The sequence below is a fragment of the Maylandia zebra genome, linkage group LG2 (genome assembly GCF_041146795.1).
Source record: "Maylandia zebra isolate NMK-2024a linkage group LG2, Mzebra_GT3a, whole genome shotgun sequence".
Lineage (NCBI taxonomy): Eukaryota > Metazoa > Chordata > Actinopteri > Cichliformes > Cichlidae > Maylandia > Maylandia zebra.
In genome coordinates this window covers 43861899-43887754 of record NC_135168.1, presented here as the reverse complement: position 1 = coordinate 43887754, position 25856 = coordinate 43861899, and the positions used below count along the sequence as shown (strand labels likewise).

Below are 25856 nucleotides of genomic sequence, written 5' to 3'. Positions count from 1 at the left end.
TACGCCTCCATTCAGTACAAAAAATACAGCAAACAAAAACTGCATGGCTCTCGAAAAACAACTATTCAGGCCAACTTTCTGTTAGGTCTTTAAAATAGTTTGAAAAGCTTCCCCAAGCCCTTTCAAATGTGTTTGTCTTTCCGCGTATATGTTATTTGTCTGTGTTTTTCCTTTTTTCTTTTCAAAAAAACTGACATTCATTAATGCTTGCTTATTTTTGTTGCTCATACAAACTGAACAGAAGAAGCTTTTGAAATTACTTTTTCACATGTCTCTGCCAAACAGTGTTCCACCAGCCCAGGGATGTCAAACTCATTTCACATTACAGGCCATATGCAGCCCACTTAGACCTAAAGTCAAGTTTAACTACATATTTAATCCCTGGGAAAACGTGCTCCTGTAGTAAATGAAAGAAATCTGTCAGCGTGACTATTTGGGCTTGAATTTTAAGAGATAAATGTGTAAAATTACAGAATAGTTCTGGTGACTCATTTCCCATAATGTCCTCTAATTATAAAACAGAAGGCTTTTACTAAGTCACAGAAAATGCTGTGTACACATTGTTAAAAAAAATACCTTTCTCAAGTAGGACATGAAAAACAAGAACTTTTCTGTCATTTAATTCATAATCTAATCCTTAATTACTTTCGTGTAGTGTAAATGGCCAATTGAGATGTGTTTTAGGAGTGAAAGCTGAAAAAATTCAGTTAAAAGTCCAAAATCTGTTCACTCACATTTTCCAGAGTTGTCCAGTGGGTCGGGTTGGAGTCTGCACCGAGCCGATTCTGGCCCCTGGGCCTTATGTTTGACACCTCTGCTCTAGGCTTGTACATTTAGTACAAAGGCATTTTTGAGTTCCCTCCCCAGACGCCTTAACGCCCACTCACATCCTGGGCCATCTGACCTCAGGAATTCGCATGATAAGTTGGGGCCAGGTTTCACAATGAGCTCACCCGAAACTCTGGCTGATTGGGACCCACACCCAGTTTCACACCTTGGCTCAGGCCATTAGAGGATCATCAGGGGGTCCTTTTGTCCCTCTGTGGGGGGAAACTCCCACTAGGTTTAAATCTGGGACTCTCCACCATTTGACCTTAGAACTGAAGAAGCTTCTCGGATGAGAGGTGAAACGTCTTCAAGCAACTTAAAGAAGTCCAGACGCTTTTCTTTGCAAGCTCGATGACCTGGATGACTGAGAACCTTCACAGACATATTAATGGGGATGGCTGTTCTTTTATTTTTTTTTAACACCAGCTGCATTTATCAGACTCGGGGAGGTTTAGTCTGCTATGAGGGCGGGACTAAAGAGTTGAAACTGAAGATAAATGCTCCCTTGGTCTCACTCTGTGCGGGCTATATTACAGTTTAACATGAACCGTGGATTAATGAAAAGTACCACAGTGCATTCTTTCAGTGTTGCTCTCACGGCCTGAATAAAATGTTTCTGCTCTCGGCCTGCAGGCCCCACTTTGAGAACCCTGGTCTTAAATGATTAAATGCTTGTTCTGTTAATTGAGAAAATAATCACTTCATTAATAAACAATGAATATAATTGTTTCTTGCAGCCACAGCTCTTTTTTTCTGATGTTGTTGTTGTTGTTGTTAGTGAAGATGATCCATATTTAAAGGCTTGCTCTGCTTGGCGGCACTGCAAAAACTTTGTAATATAAGATCTGGTTCCTGCTCATGATGTAGACTATAGAGCTCGAGTGAGCAGACGCAAACACTGTAAATGGCTATTAATGCTTTTTTTCTATAACGGTGGGTAATTTTGAATTGGGCCGTAAACAGAAGTGATACAGCAGAAGCCGCACAAGATCAGCTTAATCTTTTATTATTACATTGTGTATACGGGTGGATGCATGGTGGGAGCATTAATAATTAAACAAAAGTGTTTTTTTGAGCTTGGATGCTTCCTTCGATTGAAATATAAATTCAAGTCAGTGTTGGGGCATCTTTTATTGATTCCAGAGAACTCCATGCTTGATGATGTCCTGTAGCAGTAGCAGGGTTGTGGGGGCCTATGGGTTATAGAGGATGAAGTTATTGGGAGTGTTGGGGAGTTATGGATGAGCGGACCCAGACGGATGGACAAGCAGCAGGACATCGACTAGAAAATGCTGGAGGAAAAAGGTGAGAGGGATGTACTCTCTGATCCTGTTTGGTGATTTTTAAGAGGATAAAACAGGCGAACCCTTGGCGCTGCAGGTAGAGCCCCTTACAAGAGCATTACCCTACAGCGTCACACTCCTTCTGCAAGGCTTCTCTGATTCTTAGCTGGCTTTGTCAATGGGGCTTAGTGCCGTGCTTAGCGCCAGAATCAGCCTGGCAGACGTCGCCGTTTTTTTTTCCACGCTGCCGGAGTGTGTATGGGAGATTGTCAGGCCTGACGTTGTTCTAAATTGCTTCAGCGCAGCTAAAATTATTTCTTAGATTTCACCTGAGCTGCATTTTCCTCATTTGACTAGAGTGATGGGGGACATTCAGTGGGAATCTTGCATGCTTAACCACTTTATAAGGGATTTTCCAGCATCAGGCCAAGGATTAAGTTTTCTTTTGTTGTCGTTTCTTTTTCTTTTTTTTAACTGATCTACTGTATCTGGTCCAGCTTCTGGTGCTTAAGCTGGTAATAGTGTAATAGTGTGTTTGTTTTAAGTATGTACATAGTGTAGCTGTTATTAGAGGATAATCAAGTTGTAGCCAGCTGTAGTAATTTTATTTTATTTTTTTAAGCAAGAGGAATGAATGTTTTCAAGGCTTCATAGACACCCTTCGACGTCTGCCAGTTAGTCACCAAGTCACACGTTTTACTCTAGGGAGGCAGCTTGTTGTGATCCACCCGACCTCTCTGGTAGTAGCAGGGGTGTGAGGGGGGAGGATTGATGGAAATCCCAGAACGGACCTAGTCGTGCTGCTGAGGTCTCTTAGGCCCCACAGCGTTCTCTGTTTCCTGCAGTTACCATATATCTAACCCAGAGCACTTGTCAGGTTGTGTTAGGACAGGCTCATATTACAAGATGCAAAATGTCACACTAAGTTTGCTGTTGCTGACAAATATTTCATGCGTGTATGCTTTAGGAAAGATGGAACTCAGATGCTGCAAAATTATAAATGTCCCGTGTGTTTTGATGATTAGGATTTCAATTGAGAACCAATGAAACTCTTCTCGTTGCCTTCAGCTTGCTGGCATCTGTGAAAACTAAGCCAGAGTTGTGCTGTTTACTCTAAAAGTAAAACGAGTCCATATGCCGCTCTTGTGAAGCAGAGCAGATCCCTCATGAAATGCACTGTTTCTCCCTGCTGTAGTAACTGTACTTATTTAGCTCCAGTTCCTACAGCAGTATCCCCACTGCACTGGCTGTTTTGTGAAGCACCGCTAATGGACGCGCTCTTACAATGTGCCTGTCAACTATCTGTATACAAAAGCACTACAGAGTCAAATTGGCATCGCTGGTGTAGTTTCAGATTGAGAGCAAAAATGATGTGCTGTCAAAACTTGGTAACGACACGCTCTCCCCCTCCTCTTTCTACCAGCTACTAAACCGGGATCACTGTGGCGAGGATTGTGCAGACTCTGCCAAATGGAGACATAACCTGCTCTTTTCTTCTTCTTCTTTTTTTTTTTTTTACTGTAAAGAGGATTTACTGTACAAAAAACCAATAAAAGAGAAAATCCATCAGAGTAAGATTGAGCTGTATGAAGCGAGTTCAGGCAGCGGTGGTGATCGGCAGGGTCAAAGACGGGGCTGATGCAATGTTTACCCATCATCCAAAGTACTACTATTACAGAGCAGAAGTACATTTAGCTTTGTTTTATTCCTCTGTAGGGTAGAGCAACTGTAATTGATTTAGACCACTACCCAACTGACAAATGATCAAGTTATTTTCATAATGGATTAATACGTCAGATGCAGAAGTATCATCAGCGCCGTCTTGAAATATCAAAAGTAACAGCAGTAAGCAGCAGGGATGCCCTTATTATTGTGTTATATAGTTATGTAATGCTGGATTAATGCTGCCTCTTATTGATTTATGTTAATCAGCTTTTAAATGTTGCAAATTTTAAAACCATTTTTAAGTTGATCAGATTTTTAGTAACTAGTGATTCCAGCTGTCAAATTAATGTATTGCAGGGAAAAGATTAAAATGTACTTGAGTAAAATTATAAAATGTAAATAGTCATTAAATGCATAAATACCTCGAAACTGTACTTGAACAAATGCACTCTACCACTGGTGCTTGTTCCAGACAGGCGGCCCAAAAGGTGAGACAGTAAGTGTTTTCCTCAGCGAGCTCCTTTAAGAGAACACATGAAGATCAAGTGAGGCGCAGGAGAAATTGGAGAGCTGAGATTTCAGGGTTTCAAATTGGCTTCTTCTCCCAAAAACTAGATTTAACACCTTCCCAGTAAAATGTTCTTCAGTGTTGGAGTTACTGTGACACAGCCAATAATCGGTGTCGGGTCAACTCCTTAGAGATGTAATCACAGTCCGCCCACACATTTCAGTTTGACAGTAACACCATAAGTGAAGAGCCTGTCTGTGAACTTCAAGACAGCGGTAAGGACACAACGTGGGCATCGCAGGGTCTCCACAGAAAATAAGTTCGAAGACCTTTTTAATAGCACTCTAAATGTAATTTAAACTTGTGAAGGGAATAAACATCATAACTGTAAAAAAATACTCTTTTTGAAGTAAACACATTTGATGTCAGTTCAAACCGAAAAGTAAGGCCGTGTTTAGTTGAGTTTAAAAAATAAAAAGCCCATTGTTCTTGATCTGATGAACAGTGAAAGAGCTGAGAAGCTGATGTTAAGAGAAATAGACTCATATTGCTATTTTTAATCTATATGACAGGGACCTTAGATATTTAATTTAATATGACTGAGACAAAAGCAGGAAGACCACATTTTAATGCCTCAAACAAGTCACTCTCTTTTTTTCCATGAAAAGATTACACAGGTAATAAATTGATTCAGCAGATGTGAATATTTGCTGGTTAACTTTTATGTTAATCGACTCATAAATGCCGTACAGGCTCTAACCTGTAGTAAAAATGATATCATGCATTTGGTGGACATATTTTTAAGCTTGTAAATGCTTTAAGATGGATTTAAACATTAGGCCGTGCCAGTGGGTTTTTATATTTGAATCACAATCGATGAGAGCAGTGACGCGCTGATCTAAAACCTGAGATGACTGCATTTAACGTGAAGCCAGTTGCTTTCTAAATCATAACTGTCCTCTCATTTAGAGGTTTTTTTTTTTGTTTTTTTTTTGAAGAACACTGGATTTTATTTATCTCTGTAAAAAAGGATCGGCTTTTTTTATAGACTTCCTTGTGCTAAATAAACTTAATTGTCACTAAGGAGACGTGCCATAGTTAGCCTGGTTTGTTTCTAATGGGAGCTTATATCTCAGCGCTCTGTGTTTGTGTTTCGAGGGTTTTCAAGAAAACCCTCCATATGAGTTAAAGACATATCAAATGAATAGAAAATTACTATTAGGCTGCCTCATGAAGTGCCTCATTTTTTTATGCTACAAGAACTTAAATGATTGGGGGTGTGTTTAATAACTTTTAAGGCTTTAGATGATCTGAAGTCCACCACTGAGAGTAATCAGAGTGTGTGGGCTTCAAACTCATTTAAAAAAAAGGTAGTTGAAGTGATCACAGCTGACATTTTGTTTTATGTTTAGCTACAGATTTCTGCTTGCCTTTTCAAGTCTCTTCTCTTTTTTTTCTGCTCCTTACTTAAATCTCTACTTGTGTCTCCCACTTTCAAGCACAACACTGAAGTTGCGTTACGGCCACTCTGTCCTTTTGTATCTGTGTCTATGCCATGGGTCAAGTTTGGAGGCTGCAGAGACTCGTTGGCTGCAGCGTGGATTTAGACAGTGCTGCTGCTCTAGTTTTTTCCAGTCCAGATCTGTCTGAGTTAATAACGGTACAACTGCCAGAAAGACCACTTTACTGGTCATTCGGGCAGTGACATTAATGCTCTCTGTGTAGTCAGAATTTTGAGTGTTCAAGGTTCAGTGCCTCCCAGTTTCCACAGGATGCTGCAATGTTCAGTTTGTGTCTCAATTTGAGTGGGAAGATGAAAGGAAAAACTTCAGCGCTCGGTTTGTTAGGCTTTAATCCTTTCCCTTCCCCCTTCTTTCGCTCATGAACTCGGGCATCATCGCAGTGCTGTGACCTGAGAGGAGTGAGACATCGGCGCTAGACAAATGGGCCTTAGTTTATAGCCTCAAACTGATTTACACCCTGACATTGAGAAGTTAACATACCCTTGGAGAGTTAATCCCTAATGTTGTCTGGGTCAGTAAATAAACCGAAAGAGAAAAGCCAAATTGAAGGAGTTTGCAGAAAAAGCTCATTCGTGCTAATTATTTCTCTCCCACCCCTCCCTAGTTAAAAGCTTTCCCACCCCTCCAATCAATCGCCACTTTAGCGAGCAGGAAGGGTTGAAGGAAGTGTGAGCCTCATTAGCCTGATTGGGCCAATGTGGGAGATGGAGAGAGATGGACTGAATGAAGGAGTTAAAGAGAAAAGGAGTCAGCTTGATCCTCAGCACTTGGCCCATCAGAGCTTCTGTCAACAAGGCAAGTGCTGCATTCAAATGTGTTGGTTTGTTTTGTAGAGTTGGGGCTCCTAGTGGGATTTGGGTGGATCTGCTGATGGTATCTGTGCTGGATGGGAAGCAATTAATGATGTGTGCTGCTTGGAGTTTAAGGTAAATATTGTCTGTGTCAAAAGTGAGGAGACTGGGAATGTTGCCTTTGTTTTTAATTTGATTGGAAGATTAAGATTAATGGTTGAAACCTAATGGAGGCACGGGAAGAACTTAGACACACAGTTAGGCCCAGAGACACAGTCAGGACAGAGACACATTTTTTTTTGTAGTTTTGCCTTTGTACACCATCACAGTGGCTTTTAAATTAAAACAGTCAAAATGTGATTGAAGTGCAGACCTTTAATTTAACTGTTTAGGAATTACTGCTGCTTTCATACACAGTTCCCTATTTTAAGAGGCTCAAAAATGATTTTAAATATTTGTAGCCAAGTTTTTATTACTTGGCTAAAAATCCTTTGCAGTCAATGACTGTCTGAAGTCTAGAAACCATGGACACCACTAGATGCTGTGCTTCTTCTCTTTAGATCTTTTGCCAGTCCTTTACCGCAGCTGCCATCAGTTGCTTGCATGTGGGACTCTCTGCATTCAGCTTTGCATTTAATACCTGAAAAGCTGCTCTATTGGATTGAGATGGCTTTGCTGTCTGATCAGTTTTGCAGCAACTGCCTGAATCTGAGCAGAGCATACAGCCCGACACACTTCAGAGTTCATCCTGCTGTTTCTAACAGTGATCACATCATCAATAAACAGTGTTGACCCGGTTCCACTGGCAGCCATAAAACTACCCCCTTGTAGTGATGCAGTCATGTAGTTCTTGGTTTCATCGGCCCCAAGAATCTTTGTCCCCCAGAACTGTGCAGCCTCTTTTCGATGTTTCTCGGTAAAGTCTAATCTGGACTTCTTGTTCCTTTTATTTAAACTGAAGTAAACTAATTTTGTTTTATTCAAAGGCTGCATTTAAATACCAGGCAGTTTGGTGCAGGGTGAATTGGTTAGTTAGCAGTATTGGGATAACAGTGAAGCACTATTGTAGACTGGTTATATCAAGGGTTGTATACTGTTTTGTAAGGTATTTAAGTTAATGATGCTGATTAGATTCACTGTTTGAATTCTACCTTTTTATAGTGTCTAGAGGTTAGAAATCAGCTGCTCACATCACATATTTTCCTGTTAAAATAACAATGAATGTCAGGGTAGCAGCACAGGTCAGCTGATAACAGTCTGTACACAAAGAAAAATCTATTTGGGTTCACAGCACAAATTACTGTGTGATTTATTTCTGAGTTAGACCTTGCCTTAAGGTGTAGTTACACTTTAAACTATAAATTTCTGCTCTGTGAGTGTCGTGTCTCCTTCAGATTCTTGGTCAGGTCCACACCTTGCAGGTCCAGCTTTAACAAAACAATGTGATGGCCAAAACTCTGACTAATGTGTGACATCTTGGCATCTGTATCCATTGTTTAGATACATTTTTCTTGTCCTGAACACACAGTTTTGGCGTAATCGTAACTAATTAAACCATAAAAAATTTAAACAAAGAGGAGAAAAGGGAAATAAATCATGTCCATGTGTTATTTATGAACTGTCTAATACCAAGAAACTTCATCAGAAGTATGCGGTTGTGGTTTAATCAGATCTGATTGACACCATATTTTTCCAGGGCAAAACAAACAGCACAGAGATCTCTCAGGGGAAGGAGGGAGGCTTTCAGGGCATTTGAAGCCTTCGTGTAGTCATATTAAAGGAGGCAGACGCTGTGCATTTTTATTAAACTCATATGCCGGCATGACTCACACGTCGTGCTTTAATTGGCCTTTCTGGACAGCCGGAATCTGCAAAATTTTCAGACCTGCCTTCAGTTTTGCTCAAAGACTCTTTCAATATTCTTTTTGAGACAGTTGCTTTTGAGTGTTTACATTAGCAGAGGAAAGCAACATTACTCTGCACAATTAAACTGTTAATAAGACGGAAACGAGAATAGTAAAGATCTGCAGTGGGATGTAAGAAGTCTGTCTTTAATGCAGCCAAGTGAGTTTTATTGCTCAGGACTCTCAGGAAAGACTTTAGCCTCTAATATGTGAAATCTTTCAAAAGTAATATTAAATTTATTACTGATTTCCTGACAGCTGACCAAAATGTTGCTAGAAATTTAAATGATCACTTATAGTTCTCTCTAGCAGCAATTCCAGTGACAATCCTGCTGGCAGAAATTTGATCTGATCTCAAAATTGCTTGTGAGCTCATTTGGGACAAAAAAAGACCAAGGGTGAAATTGTCTACCTAGCTCGTGCTTGAGGAAAGAAGAGACTAGGCTTTACCATTGTTAAGGGATTACTGCCTCTCAGCCCAGTGGCGTCCACTTCTATGCTGGTGCATCTCGTCCTATGAGGCCAAATGGAAGAATATTGAGTTTTATTTATTTCCTTTCCAATCAAATCAGCGCTTGGTTATGTTGAAAATGATCAAGACATCTAGCCAGTGGGTCAACCTTTCACTGAAGATAGATGATATATGATATGATTGAACGTTTCCAGCTCCAAAATGAAGTTAAACTGAATCTTAGGCGTCCAGCAAACAATCCTGACTTTGCACCAGTGATGCAAGATTGCAAATTTAGACAGTGAGCATGTTATGGCATTATCTGCACATGTAAGATTGTTAAAATCTGTAACTTGTGTCAGACATATGGGCTTTAAATGCCTCAATCCACATTAACTGCCACATATGATACAGATATTAATTGTCGCATGTAATACTACTAATAAAGGACTCATAAGCAAGTTAGCATCACATCACTGAATAGTGAGACTACTGATTATGTGAAACAACGATAGGAGAAAGAACTGGGCACTGGAATATCTGTAGATATAGGTGGCAAACTGCTTTATAGACACACTCATCTTAAAACATATTCCTGGACCTGCTGTTGGAAAAACTTTAAGTAAAAATCCAAACAAACTGGCCTGCTGGTGAATATTGAAAAATACTGGCTGATTATACCCTCATATTTTGGATTTGTGCCTTTAATCCAACCTGGAAGGAAGTAGCAACAATCATCTCTAAAGGCTTGGGCGTTAAGGTTTGCTGAACTTTTACCGTTCTTTATCTTGGATGTACGCCAGATAGACTAAGCAATACCTTCTGAAGATCCCTCTGGCAACAAGCAAAAAGCCATTAAAAATTGATGGCTTCAGGAAAATTGCCCTACTGCCACATTGTTCGTCAATACTGTCAAACATACACATACTGAACCAGACGACATATTATATACGGAGAATAGAATATGTCGTCTGTGGAGGGAGAAATTGTGCTCTTTAAACCCTTGAAACAAACACATGTCGCGTTGGTGAGAAGCATATTTTTTCATTTACACATACAGTATTTATTTTAAAACATACAATTTTGTATTGGCTTGTATTTCAAAAGTCCTTGTGGGCTAAATTCACTCAATCCATGCAGTGTTTTGCTCTCCATACCTAAATGAATTGGTAGATTAAGGAAGTAACTGATCAGAAATCGTAGAACAGCAAATATGGAAGATCAGAGATGACACACATAATCTCCTCAGAGACTTCTGAAAGTAACCCAGGGTCTCTTCCCAGCCGGGCTTGCCTGGAAAACCTTCAAGGGGGAGTCATCCTAACCAGATGACATCTCATTTGGCTCCCATTAACATGAAGAAACAGCCATTTCAAGCTCCCTCTATATGTCCATGATACTCACCCTGTAGTATGATTTGGATGTGTGTAGCCAGAAGTCTGCTTGAGGCACGCTGCCTGGGCTACATGTGCAGTTGGTCAATTGTAAATTCTCTGCAGACGAGTCCACGTGGTCACAAAAATTGGCAAGTCTGCACGGACCCTCTTGCTCACCGACTGGTGACAAAATTTACATAACTCGGACCCCCGCAGACTCAGAGGAAAGTATAATCAATGCCTTAGGCTGAGCCCAGCCACCCTACTGAGTAAACACATTTCGGCGTCTTGTATTCATGACCTCACTCTTTCGATCATTACCCAGATCTCATGACCACAGGTGAGATTTTCATTATGGATGACTGATCGCGTACAGATCCATTGATAAGTACACAAGCACAACTTCTCTAAGCGTGTACAGTATTCTTATACTAAATGGTATTAAATCTGATTTTTAATTAAAGGTTTTAAAGTATTTTCTTTCTTTTGGGAGGTTTTGGAAAAAAGTAATTTTATATTTTCCAATTAGAATTATAATAGTTTGTTACAGTTGGATTTGTGCTATGTCTGTTCTTCTCAGAGTCTTATAGAGGAAAGAAAAAGGAGTAGCAGGGACATTTAAATCCATTTAATGTCTCTTGGGGAAAGCAGTGGAGTCACATATAAAAATCAGAAAAGTACTAACCCTGCACTGCTCCTGAAAAATATGGCACCATTGGATTATTTGGTCCCTGCTGCTACCAGCTCATCAGCTCCTTCTTGACCGCAGACTGGTAACATATCAATAAATATTTCAGTATTTCACTGAGCGCTACAAAAGGGAGACAGCAGGTTAAGCGATTACATCAATACACTATTCATATTTCCTTAATTAGAACAAATAAAGACATTAAATTGTGGAGGATATTAAGCATTCTTAGGTTTTGTATTGTTCTTCCCCAGAAATGGCATTAATGCATATTTCTTTTTAGGGCTTTAAAATGCCTTAATAAGTCTTAAATTGGATTTTTAAAAGTGTACAGTCAGACTGTGTAGGAATAATTGTTTGCATTCCTGGTTTTTCATGACTATAAAAGTGTTCACTTTGTTAAATATTGGAGTCAGACTAGTAATCAGAGCGGCATTGTTGAGACTTTGCCTGTGCATCCAAATGTCTTGTCTTCTTGGGTGCTAAGGTTAAATGCTTGAGCAGTTCCAGCACCGTAATTATGACCACAATCACCTGATGAATATTGTGACTGAGTTTATCAACCTTAGATGACTGCCGTTTTTCATTTAGAGGTTTTCCATTAGTATTGAACCCCGTTTCACTGAAGCAGCTTTGCAAGTAATTTTTTACTCAAATCGAGACTCACAGGACTGAATTGGGGGGGGGGGGGAATTAGATATGGAAATTAAGAACACATTGGGGAAGATTATCCTCATTGTAGGCGGTGTTATTTGAATAATAAAGTATAATGCAGTCTGACAATACCCCTCCATTTTCTCTAATCTGCGTAATCATAGTTTAGTGAACAAAGTACAAAGCATGTATCATTGTAACCTCCAAAATGGGCTTTAAAGTATTCCTAAGTCCTCTTCCCTTCTCTTTCCACCAGCCAATACAAGGGGTCCTCATTGTCTGCTCATATGTCCTCATCACTGATGATGCTTTTGTCACATAATTACCAGCATGCACATTCAGAGAGTACAGGGAGTGCACACGGCACACACTGCACACAATTACCATCTTGTAATTGCGATCTATCAGGCGTTGTTGTGAAGCGGTGATGCACACGCTGTCGGCTGTGCTGCATTATCAGAGCTTAGGAAATGACAAGACTATTTATAGGGGCTCTTTATCCACTTATCCTGCTGTTGCCATTGTCCTCGGGTGCAACGGGCAGCCCTGGTTGAAGCTGGACTGACAGACGGGTTGGTCAGTTGGATACTGCGGGACATAAGTGTGTAAAAGTTTGGACTCTATGGTGAAATGAAGTAATAAAGCACCCCCTGCAGGAAACTTGTTGGTCCTTAGCTGCATTATTAGGACTTCTCCTGACTCTTTAAACTCCCAAAACAACAAAAGAGCTAATATTTTATCATGACAGGCTCCTCTAAGCCACTTGCTGAAGGTATAAAATCAGGCTAAATGATGTAATCTAAACAGGTTAAGGCTATAAAAAGATATTAAACTCTCCATTCTGCAATTCCCCTGTCTGAATTATAATTTAGAAATGGCAGTGAAGGGGAAACCGTGGAAGTCAAAACATAGAAAGCTTTAAGATAAAGATTTAAGATAAAACTGCACCTGAGCCGCAAGAGAAATGCCAAAATCAAACCCATGGAGAGCTAAGCAGAACAGTGCACAGTTTATCAGGTTGGGTTGTATGACAACCAGAGGCACAGGAAATACTGACAGAGCCAAATATCATGAATTGAGTCAACAAAGAGGTTGATTTCTGCAACAGGGCAATGATCCAAAGCAGAGCTCAAAATCCACCTTGAACTACTTACAAGAAACATAAGCTGAATCTTTTGGAGCATCCCTCTGAGTGTCTGACCTGCACATCACTGAAGATCAGAAAATCAGTTGGGAGACCTTGGAAGTGCTGTGTGTGCAAGGGGTGCCTAAAAATATCTCAGAACTTGAAGAGATCTGCATGGTAGAGTGGGCAAAATTTCCCAAATCGGGAAAAGAAGGACTCTTATCTGCTACAAAATGTGTCTGAAGGCTGTGATAGCTGCCAGCGAGATACAAATAGCTTCCTTCCAAGTCATTAACATTTGAAGGAAGGCTAATATTTTAATACTTTCTGTGTTTTCAGCACTTTTCTTTACTACTTTAAACTTATAAATTAATTGTTGCTGATTTACTGGACTTGTGTACAAGCAACAGATTTATTGAGCTTTTAAACAGGCAATTTGTTCAACTGTTGCAGTTTTATCTTAATTATTTCAATTAAGGCATAATATTTTGTTTTGTAAGGCCCCTGGCACACATCTGCTTTCAGAGCACGAGCCAAGACATTTCTGTGGTCAATTTACTTTCAACACACCAGTGATCCAGTAATTAAAAAAAGGGAAATATTTATCCATATAATTAAATGTGATGTTTGCCACCTCGTGTAAAGTAAACTGAGAGGAAATTGTCAGTTGATATGCTTTTCAAGAAAAGAAAAAAAAAAACGAGGGATAAGAAGATGTGAAGGACACTGTGATGTATTGGAAGGACACTTGGATCACAACAACACTGAAGTGCTCAGAAGATTTATTACACCCTTTACGTCTTGTGTCTTCTCCAGGATCAACAACCTATAACCATTTCGTGGTCTGCACACTCATGAGAAAGCCAGTTACGTGTATGCATGAGTGTGCTGCTAATGTTTTCACATTATTGTGTTCAGATATGTTTACGTAATGGTGAGGTTCGGGCTCTGGGGAGGCCGTTGTGTGTTTGTTCTATCCAGGTATGCGTTTACAGCATTGGTTGGAGCAGACCTTCCCATAGTGTGTGGGGGGGGGGGCAGAGCCATTGCAGGGGGGGCGCGGTGTGAAAAGGGGGAAAAAAACAAAATGCTTGGACACTGCAAGCATGGGGCGCCCACAGAAACGCATAGCAGGAGATGAAGCATCGCTGAATATGTTTCCAAACCAACTTCATTCTAAGCCAAAGACTAGAAAATATGGTGAAGCATGTCTTCCCTTTGGTTTCACCTGCACAAGTGCCGAGGTAGGTCTCCCCTGCAGAATTGGTTTTCCCTTTGTTGGGAGCAGCGCTGGGCTGTTTAAATCACGGACAAACAGGATCCCACAGTTGCTTATGTTTTTAAACCCATTTTGCACAGAGAGGCATTTTTTGAAAAATGTATTGATAGCAATGTTGAATATTATTACACATGGAAAAAAAAACAACTACACGTAAAATAATTACACCGAGACGCCTCTGCCTTTCTAAATAGAGGGACATTAACTGCATCCCTATGTAAGCGTGTAAAACCTGAAGATAGTCAGATTAACATTATTTTGTCTCTATCTGCCATTCTGCAATTCATCTCATGTAAACAATAACGTGAGGCACAGTGTGACGTGAGAAAAGGCACATACCTTTGACGTTGAGTGATGAACTCTGTATTCCTCGTCCACAGGTAAACGCAAAAAAGGAGTTTTAAAAAAATCTCAGTTTTCGGTGATTCGAAACGCCGTTTACGTGTGGACGAAACAGCTGCGTTTTCAAAAATACCCGTGTAGGTGTGGACATAGCGTAAAAGAGTTAGTAGTTTATTTTATTACTACCTGTAATTTATTGCAGATTACTTGTATTTGCTTAATTGTTTACTAAATGTTTGAGGTGTGAAATAAACCGCAATGGAGCAAAATATGGGTGTGTGTGGTTGGAGGATGTGTTTGTGCGTGTGCACGCGCGAGAAGGGGGCGGGAACATTTTTCTTGTAAAACAAAGGGGGGCCTAGCAAAAAAAAGTTTGGGAACCACTGGGTTGGAGTGTGTTTGGGATTACTGTCATCCTGAAACGCTGTTGTCATTCAAACTTATTGCAGGTGGTACTGCATGGTGGATCAAAATCTGATGGTACTTTTCCTGCATTCATAATACATTGTTTTGACCACTGGCTGAGATCGCCAACACCACTGGCTGAAATACAGCCACAAACTGTGTTTCATCTCCTGACCTCCTCTGTACATATTAATGATTTAATCCAATCATTATTTACAACTCTGCTAAAAAAATCTTTTCCCGCTCTGCACAAGTTAAGCTCTTATATGTTAGTACTGTAATCCTAAACAAAACAACTATGCACACAGCTTTACCCCTGACATTAGTAAATAAGTACTTAGAAATCCTTGGTTTATTAAAAACCTCTACATACTGCATTAATCTTTCTTTCTTTTTTATGTGACCTGAGATTGCTATGTCCCTTCAAAATAAAAGCAGTTGTAAGAGTAGTATGCGAGGTTTATTAAAGCATGTTTGGTGTTTCTGAGAATGGACAAACTGCATGATGTATCCGATCATGGCTGCAGTGATACAGCATTTCTTCACTTCTATGAAATGTGAGACACATATATGAACTTGATAGACATCCAATTTGTAGTCCAAAGGATTTAATATGATGTTGGTCCACCTTTTGCAGTTGTAACATTTTCCACAAGGTTTCACAAGCAGATTTGTGAGGTCAGACACTGATGTTGGACAAGAAGACCTGGCTCACAGTCACTGCTCTAATTCATCCCAGAGGTGTTCTATCGGTTTGAGATCAGGACTTTGTGCAGGCCAGTTAAGTTCTTCTACACCAAACTGGCTCATCCATGTCTTTATGAACCTTGCGTTGTGCACTGGTTTGCAGTCATGTTAGAACAGGAAGTACCATCCCCAAACTGTTCCCACAAAGTTGGGATCACAAAATTATCCAACATGTCTTGGTATGCTGAAGCATTAAGAGTTCCTTTTGTTGGAACTAAGGGGCTGAGCCCAACTCCTGAAAAACATTTCCACACCATAATCTCCCCTCCACCAAACTTTACTCTTGGCACAGTGCAGTCAGACAAGGACTGTTCTCCTGCCAACCACCAAACCCAGACTCGTCCATCGGATTGCCAGACAGAGAAATGTGATTTGTCACTGCAGAGAACATTTCTTCACTGCTCTAATGGCGTCATGCTTTACAACACTATATCCAATGCTTTGCATTGTGCTTGGTAAGGCCTGGATATAGCTGCTCGGCCATGGGAATCATTTCCATGAAGCTTTGTATGCTTCTTAAACTAATCCGAAGGCTGCATGAAGTTTGAAGATCTCTCCGCAGAGAGCTGACGACCTCTGCACACTATGCTCCTCAGCATCCACTGACCATTCTCATTTTACTTGGCCTACCACTTTGCTGATGAGTTACTGTTGTTCCCAACCACTTCCACTTTGTTATAATACCACCAACAGTTGACTGTAGAATATTTAGTTGCGAGGAATTTTCACGACTGGACTTGTTGCAAAGGTGGCATCCTATCACGCTGATATGCATGAGCGACCCATTCTTTCAGAAATGTTTGTAGAAGCTGCCTGCATAACTAAGTGCTGTATTTTATACACCTGTAATGTAATAATGTGTGTATGTGTTAGTCCCCATAGGGAAATAGTTCCTCTGCATTTAACCCATTCACCCAGTGAATTAGTGGGCAGCCACCAATGCAGCGCCCGGGGAGCAGTGTGTGGGACGGTACCTTGCTCAGGGGTACCTCAGGGTAGCCGTTCAGTGGAGTCGAACCCCTGACCTTCCGATCATGGGGCCACCACTCTACCTACTGAGCTATCCCTGCCCCACTGTGACCATGGAAGTGACTGGAACACCTGAATTCAATGATTTGGATGAGTGAATACTTTTGCTTACTTACTTACAGTGTGTGGATGTGTGTGTGAATGGGTGGATGATTGTGTATAGTGTAAAGCGCTTTGGGTTCCTTAGGACCAAGTAAGGCGCTATACAAATACAGACCATTTACCATTTTGGCAATATAGTGTATCATAATCCAGCCTGTGTTATCTTTTTATTACCAGACAGCATTTTTTTGTACAGAGCAGTGTTGACAGAAAGCAACATGCAACAATGCCCTTTATGCATCTGTTGCATATAAATGATTGCAACTTTTCAAGGCTACTTAATCTGCAGGTTTTCTATCTAATTTTATTGTTAATCAGCAGTTGAAGTCTGAATTAAGGCTGTCTGTTACACTGTGCATTGCTGCTGTCATTCTGTGAAGCCTCACTGCTCACACAACGAACACAGCAGAGAGAGAGCAGGTGCTGTGCCAGGAGTGCAAGATGTCATTGTAAAGCAGTATGATACTGTACATGGAGTTTTTGCAGTGCCTTAAAAAAAGAACAGCTGAAGGGGCATTGAAAGTGGCTAAATGTAGTGACAAAGTGACCTCAATGAGGTGAACGGAAGTTTGAGAGAGAGAGAAAGAGAGATGTTGCACAAGCTGAGATTAGTTACAGTTCCTCATTTAACAAGAAAAAAACCCAACAACATATCCAAATCTTAAAATTCAACAACAGACAAATATCTAAATAGCTGAATATTTGGGTAGAGCCCCAGTACGCTTTTAATTTTTCACCTATCCATGCTGAGCTGAGCAATTTCTCCTCAATTGCAATTTCATTATTTTGCTAAATATTTGTTGTTGTCTTAGCGCAGCATTAAATAACGCAGGTTTGAACTGGGCAGTTACCTTTTAAGTTCAGCTGCACATTGTGTGCTACACCTCTGGAATGATCACAATTCACTGTGTGGCATTTTCAACTAAGTAATGAATAATTTACTGTGCTCCAGGAATTCATTTATTTTTTGGCTGAGTTGTGTCTGCCTCTGCTGAAGAAAGGCTGAGAGCCAGTACTCCAGAGAAATCACAAGTTGCCATAACTACAAGTGCTGAGGTCTCTGTGTAGTCCAGAGTATAGCCCCAGAGAGGTGGGCAGTAAGCCGACCATGAATGACGGCTGAGAGCTGTGGAAGACCACATCCAGCAGGAGCCGGCTGCCTGAAGCGCCCTTTAGCCAGAGTCGTTCCTCTGCAGTGTTTGCTCGTGTGGGTTGAATGGCTGATGGGTTATCGTATGAGAAAAAGAAAGCTATCAATTATTCACTTAATGTCAGCCTGGGATAGATAATGAGACAAATCGCACGACGACTACTTAAGGTTGACTTTAATTCTCTAGTTCTCTTGAATTTAGATGCTCTTTTTCTCCTGAAAGCAAGGTTACAAAAACAATCCTGTGTTTTAGGGGCTCATAATTAAGCTAAACTAAAAGATAACATGCACAGTGATCGGAAATTGAATAGAAGACAATTGCTGTACAAGGAAAATTTGGTTATCTTTTTGCACATGCTTTGAGTGTAGTTACAGCTGAACTTTACTTGGAAGACTTCTTTTTTTTTTTGTACTCCTTCACACTAGAGGGGCTTTGCAGTAGCACCAAAGTGTCTCTCTCTGATAGACAGCCTAATTCATACAGTTGGTGTTTTCATAATCCCCCAGAGGCTGTCTTGGTGTGCTCTCTGTCTTGTTTATTCCACTGATGTCCTCTCCACCCACTGCTACCAAAGAAGCCAGACCACTGCAGCCTAATGTCTGTCTGTTGTTGTTGTTGTTGTTGTTATAGCTCTTCATCCCTCTGAGGTATCTCATTGGTTTCTAGGAGTGTGTCGGTATAAAAGATACACACGAGTGTTTTTAATCTGGCCCCCGGGATCACTGGTCCCTTGTCAATTCAGGCTATACAAATGTGTGTCCAATAATGAGAACCTTTAAAATTGATTTAAAACTGCTGTGTTTGTCATGAGTTGGTGTTTGTAAATCTGTGCACGTCTGTTGAGAGCTGTTTTCATATCCTGCAAAGATTTGAGGAAGGCAAGGTCTCGAGAGAGTTTTTGCTTAATGAACAAAAAGTAAAATGGCTTTGTTAAAAAAAATCACACTAAGTGGGGAAAGGTGCTGTTTGGAGTCGAGCTGTAAAATGAATAAGAGAGAAAAGGAAAAACTAAAATCCAATCTTCAGGAAAAAGAGCCTTCATGTTATAGTCACCAACATGTTTTTACTTGAATCATAACTCAAGACCTGATTTGAATTTTTTTTTCAATAAAAAAACATATTTTTTTATGTTTGTTTGCTGCTTGTTTGCTGTATACAAAAGCATTTTCATTCCAGTGTGTGAAATAGTTCTGCTCTGTCGGGTACACACGGTGTCCTTGGGCTTTAGGGCCTTGACACATCAGTCACAGTAATATTGGACGCTGAAAGACTGGTTAAAGAGCCAAGTCCACGGTCCACGTGTAACTGAATTACATGGACATGAAAAACAAGTATTTACAGAATACCAAATAATTAAATAACCACCGACACTGAGCTAGAGTATTGCTCAAAAGTCTTGAGCCATCTATTTCTTTATACTTGGCTTCAAAGGAGCCACAATTTCTTAGATTTTTTTAAAGCGATCTTCAGTAATAGTTCGTCTGATAACGACTGTGTTGAGTCTGTTCCTTCCTATTCCATGCAAGGCCACCTGGGTTGGCTGGAAGACTGTTTACTTAGCCTAGCAGGGCGAAGCTGAACTATGGACACACATACACTTACACTGATAAGCACACACTCATCCCCCTCCCTTTCCAAACGCCTTCGATGCTTGTTTCCTGCGGGGGAACACGGCAGGTCTGTGTGCCGCGCTGGAATGGTAGCGCTGTGCAGGGCGGCTGCTGTGTTCGCTTCGGATTACTCCTCACCCCCCACCCAATCCCGTGGCTTGTCATGTCTTTCACAAAGTTGTGCTGTGGACATTTATGTGCTTTTTGTGCAGAGGAGTTTTTTTTGTTTCCTGTTCTCATGCTGTCCTACCATTGAAGCACAGCATGAGTAGAGGTCTCTTTTTTTCCTCTTGTACTTTCCCATTGTAGTGTACATTTCAGTGTTTTTCTGTAACGCTACCGATCTCCGACCTGTATCCCCATGTGATGTCTGTGTTGTGTGTGTAAGGTCAGGGGGTCCCATTTCACTGCAGGGCAACCTGCATGTGGCGAATAAAGCTTTGATTGATTGATTGATTGGTTGATTGATCTGGGTTTCTGAAGCTCCTTAAAAGTTTGTGTTTGGAAATTGGCTACATTTTTACCCATTTTCCATCCAGTCCTTATACCTGACCATTGTTTAAGCCACTTAACATTGACCTACGAATCATTCAAGCATAAATAAGGTGCCTAACTCAATGTATGAAGCACTGTTGTCTTCACATGTCAACTAAGTAAAGAACCTATGTTATATTGTATCATTAGGCACTTACAAGCAGCCGGCCACAAAAATAGATATTTTGTTCCCATTGCTTTAGTTCCCATGTGACAGGCATAAAATAGTATTTTTGCACCAACAAGGTGATTCCTAAAGAGCTGAAAAACTGGCACGTCAGTCTGCCGTGTGGTCTGCATTTCTGTATCTGCTTCACTCATTTAGTGTTGGTTCTGTCTTTTACACCAAAATGATAGGTAACAGATTTTTTTATTTTCATATAAACTCAACTTAAAGTGAATGATGATATTCCTCTTTAACTGCTGGATGTTAATAATGTCAACATATAAACTTCAAAGATGATGAATTGTAAATCTCTAACCAGAAATAAAGGTAAAGCATCGAATATTAAACCGCATGTCTGGAACAACAACTCTTTTCAGGCCATGGAAATTGGAAAAGTAGAAGGCAAAGGAAGAAGTTGCAGGATTAAAAAAAATATAGCAGAAATTCATGTCCTAAGGAAGAAATCCAGCAGAGACCCGAGAGATGATAAGTGGACTGTTTCTCATGGTGCTTTAAATAACGTCTCATTTACACAAGCACTTTTTTCTTATAGATAAATGCTATCTAACTATTCTATCTAACATTCATTAGTAGATAACCTGCTCTACCCTGATGAACTGGTCTGCAAATCAGTGGAAGCAGGTCTCCTTGAGTGAAGAATTCAAAATTGAAATTTTTGGTTCAGATACAACCATCTATAAAACACGGTGGAGGCTTCGTCATGCTTTTGGCTGCATTGCAGACAGTGGTGTTGGGGATCTGATTTTGATCCACCAACTTGAATTAATTTGACTGACAACAGTTCCATTTTTCGGCATGAGAATGATCTCAAACGCGGTGCCATTTCAATAAAAGCTTGCGTGGATAGAAAAACACAAATTGTAGCACGATCGGTCATTGATTATTCCTCCCCGGAGCCTGGACCTCAACATTATTAAAGCTGTGTGTGATCATCTTTTTTTTTTTTTTTTTTTTTTTTTTTCTTTTGGCCTGTCCCGTTTGGCTCTTTTGCCATCAGAATTGTTGTCTAAAGGCAAAGAAAGATGCCCAACGGATTTACTTTACCAAACTGACCATCCCAGCCTTGCCGTAATGGTCCATTTGATTCACCTTTTATTGTTTATTTTATTTTCACTTAATGAATACGGGACAGACTTGACTGGGGGAAAGAAGGGGAGAAAGAAAGAGGGAAAGAGAAACAGCTGAGAAGAGGGACGGGGGAGAAGGGCAAAAGACAAAAACCAACAGAACGGGCAGAGAAAAAAAATGCATATATCAATCACCTGGATCACCTGCTGAGAAAGAAAAAAGAAAGCAAGCAGAAGAGAACAAGAGTAATAGAATAAACAACATCACAATGATATATGGGAATATGACAGTAAATACTAAATGTTAAACATTATTGTGCAGCACATAAGATCAACAGAACACAGTGTGCTTTGAGGTAGGAGCCAAAAAGGGTGTAGTTTGTGGGTGTGATCACCCGTGTGTACACCTGTGAGCATGGACGCGCTTGTTTTTTGTTTTTTTAAAAGGTTCCTTCATGTAATAATCTGCTAGAGGGTGTGGGGGGGCCACAGCCCCGTCCTCCAGGGCGTGAAGCAGGTGTGGAGGAGATCAAAACTCCAGACATCCAGAGGCCCCCAGAACACAAGAGACCAAGGAAGACCAACAGAGGGGCAGCTGCGCCACTGTCCCGGAAAGAGCTGAGGAGAGTCCCAGATGAGGGCTCACTCAGCAGCCGCGGAGCAGAAGCCAGGGGGAGTTGCAGTGACGCGCCCGTGAGCTCCGCCGGCAGCCAGCTGCGCCTGAGTGACCGAGCCCCAGGCCGAGAGGCCGGGGGCACCCCACCTCCGAAGTGGCCCGAGCGAGCCCCAGGCCCCAGGCCCTGATAAGCGGCCGCCAAGGAGTGAGCCGGTGTGTACCTGGACACCCATCCCCGGACACAAAGAACCACCAACGCACCGATGTCTGAGGGGGTCCGCCACTGGCAGGGGAAGTGGTGGTAGGGGGAGATAGGCCTCCAAACCTTGGAGGGCCTGAGATGTCCCCAGAGAGGTGGCGCCTGACACCCAACCTGACATATAGACACAGACATACAGGCCCACACAGATACAAACATCCATTCCCACCCTCATGCTCTCATATGCACTTACTCCACACTCAACCAACGTGGAGACAGACATAAAGAGACGTTGTACACACGATCACACTCCCCAAGCGTACTCTACAAACCGGGTCTAGGTGCCCTTGCCCCTGGAGGGGGGAACTGCACCCAGACCCAGGTGGTGTTTCCCTTTTCCCTGCGGTGGGGGGAGGCAGACCGCCCCGACTCCGCAGCAGCAGGAAGGCTCCACACTCCAGACCGCAGTCGGACGGCCAACTCCTCCTCCTAGTCCTAGCCCTCCTGCTCCAGCAGGTCGCAGAGAACGGGGGTGAGAGAAGACTCCAAACCTCCCTCCACCCGCTCATTGTAATGTTGATGCATGTGTGTTCTAAGGTGCATTTAAAACCCAGGAGGGCTTGGAGCTACCTGCCAGAGAGCAGCAGGTAAGCACATGGTCCCTCCTGCTAGCCCTCAATGTCTACGTGTATTTAAAATTGAGAGGTGGGCAACGATGCCAGGGGTGGGGTGTACACCCTGATGGTACTTTGGACTCCGTGTATCGTGCCCACCCCCAAGATCCTATATGTATGTGTAATGAGAGTGTGAGTAATGTGAATGTCTAAGTTGTGGGATAAAATTGAGGCAGAGGCAGCCAGAAGGGGACAGAGGGGGGGGGGTAGCCTCCTCTGCACCCTGGTGACATACCCCTACTCCAAGGCCCTGCATGTGTGGGTGGTTGTGGTGGAGCGGGAAGAGGGAGGCAGCTGGAGATGGGGAGGGAAGGAAGGGAGGGGCAAGTGACCCCTCCCTGGGGCCAGCTCCCCCGCTGACCCCAGTAGGCACCCCCATACTCCGCGACCCGCCAGGGAAAGGGGGCCCAGGCCCATCCAGACCGGGCCCAGTGCAGCAGCGCCGCCCGGCCCCACAGAGCCCGGGACAGTCCACCCAACCCCACCACAGAGAAAACTGCACCCACCCCACCATCCACTCATCTTCCAGACTACATAAGACAATAAACACCCAGGCTGAGATCTTCCTCCACCTCTCCTGTATCTCCCCCTCCTGCAGAGGGAGCTCCTGAGGAGAGGAAAGCTCCTGCAAGATGTGACAATCTCCCCCACCAGTTGAAGAGCCCCCCAGGTGGCTCGACGCACCGGCGGCACCCTGTGTGTGATCATCTTGACAGAGAAAATGTTTGTTTCAAGAAACTGCTGTACCCGTTTTCCATTTCTATAAAGAACTGAGGGCCGGCTCAAGACTTTTGCACAGTGCTGTATTTTTCTGAAACGTCACACTCAGCTTGATCTGGAAGTAGCTGCCGCTGCAGCCGGTGAAGCTGTGGCTGGATCTGCGTGCCATAACAACATTATTATGAGATCAAACATACTGAAATGTGCCAGTTCTGATATGTTCACACTCAAAGCTTAAAGCATTAGGCACAAAAGTTGGCAGAACACCCTAACACACACAAGTTAGATTAGCATTTTTAGATTATATGCTTTACTGGTTGTGGAGCTGTGATAACAAAATGCAGGGTCTTTGACATTGTGTCATTTAGTTTGGCTCTAGCGCAGAGTGAAAGTTCAGTGAATTTTAAGGTTATTTGGCTGTTGATACGGTGCCCTTTTTTGTATGAAAGTAACTCTGGCAATGACCAATGCGAATCTGGTCAGATGGAGAGCATATAAAGCAAAAAAAAAAAAATTAAATAGCTGTCTGTTGTCCCTGAGATTGTGGCGCTAATTTGGCTTAACAATTAGCCCCTTCACAAATTAAATGCATGCTAAAAAATGACAGCTACCTTGTGTGTTTAAGTGCAATACCAAGAAGTCATTTATAAGCATTTGTATGTGATGAGTTAGAAGTAAACGGGCAGTTTGACTGTTGCCGTAAAGACAGTGCATAATGGCACCGATGCTAAAGGACACCTTGTGCATATCTGTGAAACGCCAGCGGCTTTGACAACGCAGCAGTATTTGAGGTCCTCTCATGTTTATATGTTGCATCTGTTCATGTTTTTCTCTGCCGTGCCCTTGACTGCTGCGAAGTCAAGAAAGAAAATGTAAACTTACACATTCACCCGTGCAGTGCCTTTTCTTTTCTCAGCTCTGCCTCAGTATTTGTAGAAACATTTGCATTCAAACTATCTGTGCCAAAAAGATTATGTTGTGGATTTGATTCGGTTGACTGTGCATGCATACATGCATTTCCTCAAATGCATGCATTGAGAGGAATACAGTGACCTTTTCACTAAATAAGCTTATAAATGCACGCAAACAGCGGAAGATAACTCGCGTTGCGGCTTTAAATCATCCGTGGCAGCACTGTTGTGAAGAAAATACTGAGCACGGAGTTTAAAATGCAACCGACCATTTTACTGCACATCAGTGAGTTGAGCCTGTTTGTTAAAGGAATAGAGGTCGCATAGTCAGAAATTAATTCAAATGAGATGAATCGAAACTCAACACACTGCTGTTGTGCTTCTATGTTCGAACTTTAACACGTGTTATATATATCTAACACTTCTTAATAATTTAAAGCACAGTTTATTCTCGCAAAGTAATTACTTTTGGACAGACGTACTAGTTGTTGTAACTTAATGGAAGCCTTCACTTTGATCCGATTTGTTACAGTGCAAGAATAAATTTAGCCCAAACAGATGCTTACCCCCAGTCTCGGAGTATACATCTTTTTCTTGGGTGTAATGCGAGTTAGGATAATTAAGCTGCAGGACCTGACGTTAGATAATGGACCGCGGCAGTGAAAGGCGTCCATAATGACCGATGAGAACTCGGGCCATTGTTGTTAAGAGCGTGGACGCCAAGATGCAGCCGCACACCGCCAGACGTATAATCACAGATCCTGTAGATAGTCATACGAAGTCATCAGCGTGCGGCAAACCATTTCTGTCTACAGTATTTTTCTTTCAGACTCCTTCCTTCTCAAACACCCATCACAAGCAGTTACTCTAAGATGGACACTTATACACTCCCCCGTTCGTTATATTGATCCATGCTTACACAAGCATTAGCACTCACTTAGAATGAGAGGCATGTCTTCACCCAAACTCAGGAGCACCGAGCACAAACACATCCATACAAATGGACGCAGCCGAGTTTCTTGTGTCACTCTGTGAAATACGCACTTGAACTTGTCAGGATAAAAACATGGAGCGCATAGACGCTGATGTATTCATCCAGTGTGTGTGATTTAACGAGGCCTGCTCCGTCTCGTCATAAATCATGTTAATAATCTGAGCTTCCCATTGATTTTTAGTTTTTAAGCCCTCCCCCCGCCCACTCTGGTGCATTATTTGACATCTCCAGCCTTTCCTTCCGATTTGATGAACTCCACTCAGACGCACGCACACACAGAACTCACGAATCCGCTCTTCCTTTTAGAAGTCTTTATTCATCTGCGTAGAAAAAAAGACGACAGACCAATAAATGGAATAGCGTTTTGCACCCTTTTTTTATGTTTATACATAAGAGTGTTTTCATTATCACATCTGAGGGTGACACTTTTAAAGGAAAAGGATCTCTACACAGAATGAAAGGAAGCTTCAGTGCTTTTAAAAAAATTAAAAA

General features: G+C 41.8%; 1 protein-coding gene across 3 annotated transcripts in view; it reads left to right on the top strand.

Annotated features, from left to right (window-relative positions):
• macrod1 (mono-ADP ribosylhydrolase 1) overlaps positions 1–25856 on the top strand; it is a 147492-nt gene that overhangs the window by 8679 nt on the left and 112957 nt on the right. The window lies entirely within an intron of this gene.